The sequence below is a fragment of the Jaculus jaculus genome, chromosome 11, assembly GCF_020740685.1.
Source record: "Jaculus jaculus isolate mJacJac1 chromosome 11, mJacJac1.mat.Y.cur, whole genome shotgun sequence".
Classification (NCBI taxonomy): domain Eukaryota; kingdom Metazoa; phylum Chordata; class Mammalia; order Rodentia; family Dipodidae; genus Jaculus; species Jaculus jaculus.
Genome location: NC_059112.1, coordinates 39,518,216 through 39,528,766, shown reverse-complemented (window position 1 = coordinate 39,528,766; position 10,551 = coordinate 39,518,216).

Sequence of the window (10,551 nt, the reverse complement as noted above, 5' to 3'; positions counted from 1 at the left end):
GTTGAACCTAGGACCTTGTGTGTGCTGGACTGGTGGTGTATCACTGAGCTCCACATCCCCTCCCCCCAGCCCCATGGATTGCTGTGGCCATAGGAGAGGCAGGTCTGGAGGTGGCTGGAAGAGATGCATGTGTAAATCATTGTGGGTTCCCCTCTCTGATTCCAGCCTGGACAGGGATAGCATCTGACTTTACTGGGTTCACTACTTCATGGTCAAATCTGTTGAATTCTGTGAGACTCACAGATTCTTGCGGGACCACAAACACTGAAGAATTGGGTCCGGATGGGCAGTGCTTATTTCCATCTCCATATTCCTCAATTGTAAGCTAACATCAATTGTACAAATACCCTGTTGAAGCTGGGTGCTGTGGCATGTACCTATAGTCTTAGCTACTCTGGAGGCTGAGGCAGGAGGATTGTTTGAACTAAGTTCAGACCCAGCCCAGGCAACATAGCAAGCCCCTGCTAGAGGGGGGAAAATTAATGTATCATTGATTTTTATCATGGCTTTTCCTAAAGAAAAGAAAAGGAACATTAAGTGTACATAGTCATTGTTAGATTTTAGAAATATTGAAATGCAGAAAACTAATGTGAGAATTGAAGAACTAGAGCAGGGGTGTCCAGTCCTGGCTACCTCAGCAGGACACTGCCAGTGGGCATCTGCGAATGTGTTGGGCTCCATTCATGCTTTCTTGAGATGTATGCAGCTCATGGGACACAGGTTGGACATGCCTAAACTAGAGCCTTAGTAATAGTCAAGAATAATGCACTTTGGGGCTGGAGAAATGGCTCAATGGTTAAAGGTGCTTGCTTGCAAAGCCTAATGGCCTGGGTTTGATTCCCTAGAACCCATGTAAAGCCAGATGCACAAAGTGGCACCCACATCTGGAGTTCATTTATAGTAGCAAGAGGCTCTGGTGTGCCTATTCATAGTCTCTCCCTCTCTTTGTAAGTAAATGACAAAATTTTTTAAAGTATTATTTATTTGAGCATGTATATGTGCACACGCATGCACACACACACACACACACGGAGAGAGAGAGAGAGAGAGAAGGGAGACACAGAGAATGGGCACTATGACCTCCAACCACTGCAAATGAACTCATGAGCCACTTTGTGCATCTGGCTTTGCATGTGTTCTAGAGAATCGAACCTGAGTTGTTAGACTTTGCAGGCAAGTGCCTTACTACTGAGTCATCGCTCCAGGACCCCTGACCCCCATAAATAAATATGTTTTTATTAAGGGTATGCTTTGTATGGATACCTTGTGTGTTGGTACCATCTTTTCTCTCTTCCCTGCCTCCATTCCACTAGGGGCCCTCCTCAGTGGGGTTGTGGGTTATGTGTTGTGAGAACAGCATTCAGTTTTTTTAGGAGTGGGGGAGAAATGCCTCTGGGTATAATGTTCCCAACCTGTGGCTCTTAAAATTTTTTCCACCCCCCTCTTCTGCAAAATGTCCTGATTCTTAGTAGGTGTGGTTTAATGGTTTAAGTCGGCTTCAGTGATTTCTGCTTTGGTATGTGTTGAGTATCCTCAGCGTTTGTCTCTTGCACCCTGGCGCTGAATGTCAGGCTCACTATGGATGCTCCTCTCCCCAGTTCCTCTGTGGTTTCTCACCTGGGCCTTGGCTGCAGTGTGAGGGGGTGGTTTATCTCCTTGGGCCTTGCTATCATCTGAAGAAGAAAAATAGATTCCCAGGAGCTGAAGCGTGGTTAGGAGGCTGCCATCTTGACTGGTCCCCCAAAATAGATATTTTAAAAGGAATAATGTAACTTGAACTTTTTTGGCCAAGCATGGTGATGTATGCCTGTAATGCCAGCTATTCAGGAGGATAAGGCAGGAAGATCTCAGGTTCAAGACCAACTTGTGAAACCTAATGAGACCCTGCCTTAAAATAAAAACAATAAAATAAGAACTGGGATGTAGCTTAGTGGTAAAGCACTTCCCTGGCAGACACGAAGCCCTGGGCTCAGTCCCTAGCATTGCAAAAATGAAAACAAAAGTTTAAAGACCTTGTTTCTTCCTTGCAAGATTAAAAACAAGCAGAGTAGAGAATCTGAATGTTCTTATATTCAGATGTTAAGGGCTTTATCACTATTCAGTTCTCAGAGAATAAGCTCGTGGGGTGGATGTCGGCTGTGTCTCCAGGAGGTGAAGTGTGATCTGAGAGCAGGTTCAGTTCTTAATAGAAATGTGAGTGTCTAAACATTAAAATATCTGTGAATCTTGAGTACCTGAGTTCAGATCCTCAGTTCCCACATAAAAGCCTTGTGCCTATGGAGAGAAGTGAGGCAAAGGCAAGAGAATTTCTTGGAAGCTTGCAAATGGACTGGTGAATATCAAATGAAGTAGAAAGCAAGGACTGACCTGAACATTGTTCTCCGACTTCCACACGGACACCTGCACTCACACACACAATAACAACATAGGCACATACATTCATCCATACTTACCCCAACATGCTCTAACATACACATTCCATAATAAATAAATAGTATTAAAAGAAAAAAAGGTATACATCAACACTGGGAAGGATTGAGTCAATCAGAGGACTGGGGTAGAGTGAGGTTCCACATGTCAGGTGTGTTGAGAGAAGACTGGTAGCTTTGTCTAGAAGTCTTAAAACAGTTTAACTTTTGGAGTAAGAAAACAGGAGTTTGACACCTGGCCCATTCAGAGTCATCTCGAAAACACTTAGCATGTGGGAGAAGTCTGATGAGCTTTGAAATGGGAAACATAGCCTTCTATGAAGGGTCCTGGTTTGCTGCCACCATCTCAACATGTTCCTTTGTTCTCTCCTGTGAAGCCTAATAAAATTACACATGGCTGGGCATGGTGGCGCATGCCTTTAATCCCAGCACTCGAGAGGCAGAGGTAGGAGGATCACCGTGAGTTCGAGGCCACCCTGAAACTACATAGAGAATTCCAGGTCAACCTGAGCTAAAATGAGACACTACCTTGAAAAAACAAATAAAACATTACACAAATGTTTGTGTTTTCTTTCATACTTCCTCCAGGGTACTCAGTCCTGCTCCATATCAGGATAATTTTATGCACTTGTTCAGTTCTGCACAGAGTAGCAGGATGTGCTTAGCATCACTGATGTGAGATCCCCCCACCCCCACCCCCGTGTCACTGATGGCCTCTGTTAGCGGGAAGCAGGCACCCGGAGTAATGTGCTTGCCTGGTAGTCAGTGCCAGTGGATACTCAGAACAAAAGGCACCAAGTAGAGCGCTTCATGCCTCAGAACCCTCGCTGCTCCGAACAAGCTAACACACTTGGAGCTGCTTAGGTCAAGAAAGCTCTCACCAAAGGAAAAGCAAAATCCAGTTTCATTTATTCGATGGGATTTTAACTGGAACATTAGGGCATGGGTTAAATTACTTGAGGGTTAGCTAAGAAAGTCATTCCAGTAAAGTGAAGATAAGGTCGCTGCTGTTTGATTTCAGGCGTTTTGTAAAATGTTAAACTCAGCAAGACCGAGGGAAATCGCACCAGAAGTGATGAAGATCTCAGCTCTGAGGGGTGACTTTGGTCGTCCCAGCATCCTCAGTGTTTCATGACATGCACTCTACAAATAGAGACATCATAGTGGGCATGCTTAGAAACTAAGCCGGGTGCTGGGGGTGCAGCCACTTGGAGGCTCCGTGTGACTTTGAGCACAAGCACAAAGTGTCAACACAGTGGGACTCCCTGCTGGGGACTAGAGGGCGTGGAGAAGCAAGCCTGGGGAGATGGGCCTGTTTCTTCTGCAAATGGAGAGGCCAGCAATGGGGAAAGTGAGAGCAAATCAGCCCAAACAGTCCTACGTGCTTAATGACAAAAGAAAACACTGCTGCCTGTTAACTTTCCAGTTCATATGGGAAAATCAAGATTAAAACATCTCTAATCCTACAACCCCATTTTTTTCCAGCTAGAGTCTTATATAAGTAGGACTAGTCACTTGTTAAAGTTCCCCTCCCAAGTGCTGCTTTGTAATCCATAGTTTTTCATCAATAGGTTGTGAACAACAACTTCTATCATAAAAAGAGTATTCTTAAGTACTGGACATAATGGCACACGCCTTTAATCCCAGCACTGGGGAGGCAGAGGTAGGAGAATCATCATGAGTTCAAGGCCACCCTGAGACTACATAGTGAATTCCAGGTCAGCCTGAGCTAGAGTGAGACCCTACCTCAAAAAAAAAAAAAAAAAAAACCCAAAATGCATGTTTAAAACTTCTCAAATTTTTAATTTACTTACTAGAGAAAGAGAGAGAGAGAATGGATGTGCCAAGACCTCCAGCTGCTGCAAATGAGCTCCAGATGCGTGTGCCACCTTGTACATCTGGTTTACGTGGGTCCTAGGGAATTGAACCTCAGTTCTTTGCCTTTTCAGGGAAGTGCCTTAACCACTAAGCCATCCCTCCCAGCCCATACACATTGCATTTTAACCTATGTACTGCACATTACATCCCTTGCCTTACTGCACTTATCACTTCTCATTGCTGCTCCTCCCCTTAACTCCTAAGCCCCCCTTCTTTATCCATAACATATTAAACATATATCCCTAACTGTTGAGTGACTCCATCATTTTTGTATTTTTTTCTGTAATTGTGGACAGCCCTATGTGAACATACACATTACTAAATATTTTTTAAATATTTATTTATGACAGAGATTGAGAGAGAGAGAGAATGAGCATGCCAGGGTCTCTGGCCACTGCTTAAAACTCCAGATACATGCACCACCATGTGCATCTGGCTTATGTGGGACCTGGAGAACTGAACCTGGGTCCTTAGGCTTCACAGACAAGTGCCTTAACTGCTGAGTCACCTCTCCAGTCTTACCATATCTTTTCTAACTTCCTCAGGATAAGTGTCATATTAATAATTAGCATGTATTATGCATTGTGCTATTAGTATTTAATGAAAATACATGTTTAATATGTTTAATATTAAATGTTTAATATGTAATAATTACGCAGTAATATATACATATTTTCTATAAACACAAATACTATGATTTTATTGCTCTTTATAATAAATTTTCTTCAATTGGAGTCACATGAGTTAGTGTCTGAATTTTCTTTTTTTTTTTTTAATTTTTATTAACATTTTCCATGATTATAAAATATATCCCATGGTAATTCCCTCCCTCCCCACACCCACACTTTCCCATTTGAAATTCCATTCTCCATCATATTACCTCCCCATTACAATCATTGTAATTACATATATACAATATCAACCTATTAAGTATCCTCCTCCCTTCCTTTCTCCACCCTTTATGTCTCCTTTTCAACTTACTGGCCTCTGCTACTAAGTATTTTCCTTCTCATGCAGAAGCCCAGTCATCTGTAGCTAGGATCCACATATGAGAGAGAACATGTGGCGCTTGGCTTTCTGGGCCTGGGTTACCTGACTTAGTATAATACTTTCCAGGTCCATCCATTTTTCTGCAAATTTCATAACTTCATTTTTCTTTACCGCTGAGTAGAACTCCATTGTATAAATGTGCCACATCTTCATTATCCACTCGTCTGTTGAGGGACATCTAGGCTGGTTCCATTTCCCAGCTATTATAAATTGAGCAGCAATAAACATGGTTGAGCATGTACTTCTAAGGAAATGAGATGAGTCCTCTGGATATATGCCTAGGAGTGCTATAGCTGGGTCATATGGTAGATCAATCTCTAGCTGTTTTAGGAACCTCCACACTGTTTTCCACAATGGCTGGACCAGATTGCATTCCCACCAGCAGTGCAGAAGGGTTCCTTTTTTTCCACATCCCCGCCAACATTTATGATCATTTGTTTTCATGATGGTGGCCAATCTGACAGGAGTGAGATGGAATCTCAATGTAGTTTTAATCTACATTTCCCTGATGACTAGTGACGTAGAACATTTTTTTAGATGCTTATATGCCATTCATATTTCTTCCTTTGAGAACTCTCTATTTAGCTCCATAGCCCATTTTTTGATTGGCTTGTTTGATTCCTTATTATTTAACTTTTTGAGTTCTTTGTATATCCTAGATATTAATCCTCTATCAGATATATAGCTGGCGAAGATTTTTTTCCCATTCTGTAGGTTGCCTCTTTGCTTTTTTCACTGTGTCCTTTGCGGTGCAAAATCTTTGTAATTTCATTAGGTCCCAGTGGTTAATCTGTGGTTTTATTGCCTGAGCAATTGGGGTTGTATTCAGAAAGTCTTTGCCAAGACCAATATGTTGAAGGGTTTCCCCTACTTTTTCCTCTAGCAGTTTCAAAGTTTCCGGTCTGATGTTAAGGTCTTTAATCCATTTGGACTTAATTCTTGTGCATGGCGAGAGAGAAGAATCTATTTTCATCCTTCTGCAGATATATATCCAGTTTTCAAAACACCATTTGCTGAAGAGGCTGTCTCTTCTCCAATGAGTATTTTGGGCATTTTTATCGAATATCAGGTGGCTATAGCTACTTGGGCTTATATCTGGGTCCTCTATTCTGTTCGACTGATCTACATGTCTGTTTTTGTGCCAGTACCATGCTGTTTTTGTTACTATGGCTCTGTAGTATAGGTTAAAATCAGGTATGGTGATACCACCAGCCTCTTTTTTGTTGCTCAGTATTATTTTAGATATTCGAGGTTTTTGTGATTCCAAATGAGTTTTTGGATTGTTTTTTCTCTTTCCATGAAGAAAGCCTTTGGAATTTTGATAGGGATTGCATTAAATGTGTAGATTGCTTTAGGTAAGATTGCCATTTTCACGATATTGATTCTTCCAATCCAGGAACAAGGGATGTTTCTCCACTTTCTAGTGTCTTCTGCAATTTCTCGCTTGAGTGTTTTAAAGTTCTCATTGTATAGATTCTTTACTTCCTTGGTTAGGTTTATTCCAAGGTATTTTATTTTTTTTGATGCAATTGTGAATGGGAGTGATTCTCTGATTTCATCCTCTGTGTGTTTGTTGTTAGCATATATGAAGGCTACTGATTTCTGTGTATTTATTTTGTATCCTGCTACATTGCTGTAGGGTTTGATCAGCTCTAACAGCTTGCTAGTAGAGTCTTTAGGGTCCTTTATGTATAGAATCATGTCATCTGCAAATAATGATAACTTGATTTCTTCCTTTCCAATTTGTATCCCTTTTATGTGTGTCTCTTGCCTTATTGCTATGGCTAAGACTTCCAAAACTATATTAAATAAAAGTGGGGACAGTGGACACCCTTGTCTTGTTCCTGATTTTAGTGGAAAAGCTTCCAGTTTTTCCCCATTTAGTAATATGTTGGCTGTAGGCTTGTCATAAATAGCCTTTATTATATTGAGATATGTTCCTTCTATTCCCAGTCTCTGTAGGACTTTCATCATGAAGGGATGTTGGATTTTGTCAAATGCTTTCTCTGCGTCTAATGAGATGATCATGTGATTTTTGTCCTTCAACCCGTTTATGTAATGTATTACATTTATAGATTTGCGTATGTTGAACCATCCCTGCATCTCTGGGATAAAGCCTACTTGGTCAGGGTGAATGATCTTTTTGATATACTCTTGTATTCTGTTTGCCAGTATTTTGTTGAGAATTTTTGCATCTATGTTCATGAGGGAGATTGGTCTGTAATTTTCTTTTTTTGTTCTATCTTTGCCTGGTTTTGGTATCAGGGTGATGCTGGCCTCATAGAAGGAGTTTGGTAGAATTCCTTCTTTTTCTATTTCCTGGAAAAGCTTAAGAAGCAATGGTGTTAGCTCTTCCTTAAAAGTCTGGTAAAATTCAGCAGTGAATCCATCTGGGCCTGGGCTTTTTTTAGTTGGCAGATTATTGATAACTGTTCGGATCTCCATGTTTGTTATCGATCTATTTAAGTGATTAATCTCATTTTGATTTAATTTAGGTAGGTCATATAGATCAAGGAAATCATCCATTTCTTTCAGATTTTCATACTTTGTGGAGTATATGCTTTTATAGTATGTCCCTATAATTTTTTGAATTTCTCTGGAATCTGTTGTGATGTTGCCTTGTTCATCTCTGATTTTATTAATATGTGTCTCTTCCCTCTTTCTTTTGGTCAGATTTGCTAAGGGTTTATCAATCTTGTTTATCCTTTCAAAGAACCAAGTCTTTGTTTCATTAATTCTTTGGATTGTTCTTTTTGTTTCTATTTCATTAATTTCTGCCCTAATCTTTATTATTTCTTCCCATCTACTGATTTTTGGTTTGCCTTGTTCTTCTTTTTCCAAGGCTTTAAGGCAAAGCATTAGGTCGTTTACTTGCGACCTTTCTAATTTCTTAATATAGGCACTTAACGCTATAAATTTACCTCTTAGAACTGCCTTCATTGTGTCCCAGAGATTTTGGTATGTTGTGTTCTCATTATCATTTGACTCTATAAATTTTTTGATTTCCTTTTTGATTTCTTCATTGACCCACTCATCATTTAGTAGTGTATTGTTTAGTTTCCATGATTTTGTGTATGCTCTATAGCCTTTCTTGCTACTGATTTGTAGTTTAATTCCATTGTGGTCAGATAGAATGCAAGGAATTATTTCAATTTTCCTGAATTTGTTAAGATTTGCTTTGTGTCCTAATATATGGTCTATTTTAGAGAATGTTCCATGTGCTGCTGAAAAGAATGTATATTCTGCAGCCTTTGGATGAAATGTCCTGTATATATCTGTTAGGTCCATTCCTTCTATGACCTCATTTAGTCCAGATGCCTCTCTGTTTATTCTTTCCCTGGATGACCTGTCAATTGATGAAAGTGGGGTGTTAATGTCACCCACCACCACTGTGTTTGGTGTTATCTGTGACCTTAGTTCTAATAGTGTTTGTTTGACGAATTTGGGAGCCCCCATGTTAGGTGCATATATGTTTAGGATTGTAATGTCCTCCTGTTGGAGTGTGTCCTTAATCAATATAAAGTGACCTTCCTTATCTTTCTTGACTAACGTCGGACTAAAGTCTACCATCTGATATTAGGATAGCAACCCCTGCTTGTTTTCTAGGCCCATTTGCTTGAAACATCATCTTCCAACCTTTCACCCTAAGATAATGTCTATCCTTTGTAGAAAGGTGAGTTTCTTGGAGACAACAAATTGTAGGATCCTGCTTTTTAACCCAGTCTGCAAATCTATGTCTTTTCGTTGGGGCATTGAGACTGTTGATATTAAGAGATATTATTGAAAGGTGTGTATTTATGTTTGCCATTTTTTTTGTGTGTGTGTGTTTCTGGTTCTACCTGTGCTCTCTTCTGTTAACTGGTATTTGAGTATAGCTTGTTTTTTCTAGGTTCCTTATATGTGTGCTTTTCCTTTTGTTCAGCATGGAGGATTCTATCAAGTATTTTCTGTAGAGCTGGTTTTGTCTTCAAATACTCCTTTAACCTGCTTTTTTCATGGAATGTCTTTATTTCTCCATCTATTTGAATGGATAACTTTGCAGGATAAAGTAACCTTGGTTGACAGTTGTTATCTTTCAGAACTTGGAATATATCACTCCAAGCCCTTCTGGCTTTAAAAGTTTGTGTTGAATAATCTGCTGTAATCCTGATGGGCTTGCTTTTGTAGGTAACTTGATTTTTCTCTCTAACTGCTTTCAATATTTTTTCTTTGGTGTGTGTGTTTGGAAGTTTGATTATAATATGGCGAGGAGAGGATCTTTCTGGGTTTTGTCTGGCTGGGGTTCTAAAGGCTTCCTGTATCTGTATTGGCACCTCTTTCCCAATTTGGGGGAAATTTTCCTCTATGATTTTGTTGAAGATGCATACTATGCCTCTGGAGTGGAGTTCTTCTGCTTCTACTATGTCCTGAATTCTAATATTGGATCTTTTCATAGTGTCCCGAATATCTTGAAATTCCCACTCATACTTTTCTATAAGTTTGTCTTTCTCTTTGTTGGACTGCATTAGGTCTGCCACCTGGTCTTCTAGCTTAGATATTCTGTCCTCTCCCTCATCCATCCTACTGGTGAGTTTTTCTACAGTTTTTTATTTCATTAACTGTGTTCTTCATTGCTAGTAATTCTGACTGGTTTTTCTTTATTATTTCTATTTCCCTATTTATGTCTTGTATTGCCTTCTTTATTTCATTAAATTGGTGTCCTGCCTCTTCTTTGATTCCTTTGATTTCCTCTTTGATTGTTTTCATGTGTTCTTTGACCTCTTTGAACATATTTATAATTATTCTTTTGAACTCTTTCTCAGGCATTTCCTCTAACTCTTTCTCACTGGAGGACATTTCTGATGCATTAATACTTTTAGGTGGATTTATATCGTCTTGCTTTTTAGTGTTTCTTGTGTTATAATGTATATATTTTTGCATCTTGGATTAAGTTAATGCTTGGATTTTCTAGCTAGCTGTGTATTCTTAGCTGTATCAATTGATTTGATGTAATATATTTTCAGGGTAGGACCTTAAGGTGTTAGGTGTGGCTCTTAAGACTCTCAGAGTATCTACAAAGATGTTCTTAGGGGTTGAGTTTCCCTGCTATAGGAGTATTCAAGCAGGCAGAGTGGAATAAAATACAGGTAGATTCTAAAATTTAACTAAACACTGTACACATTCAATCAAAAACAGCCCCGAGTATGTATGCAAG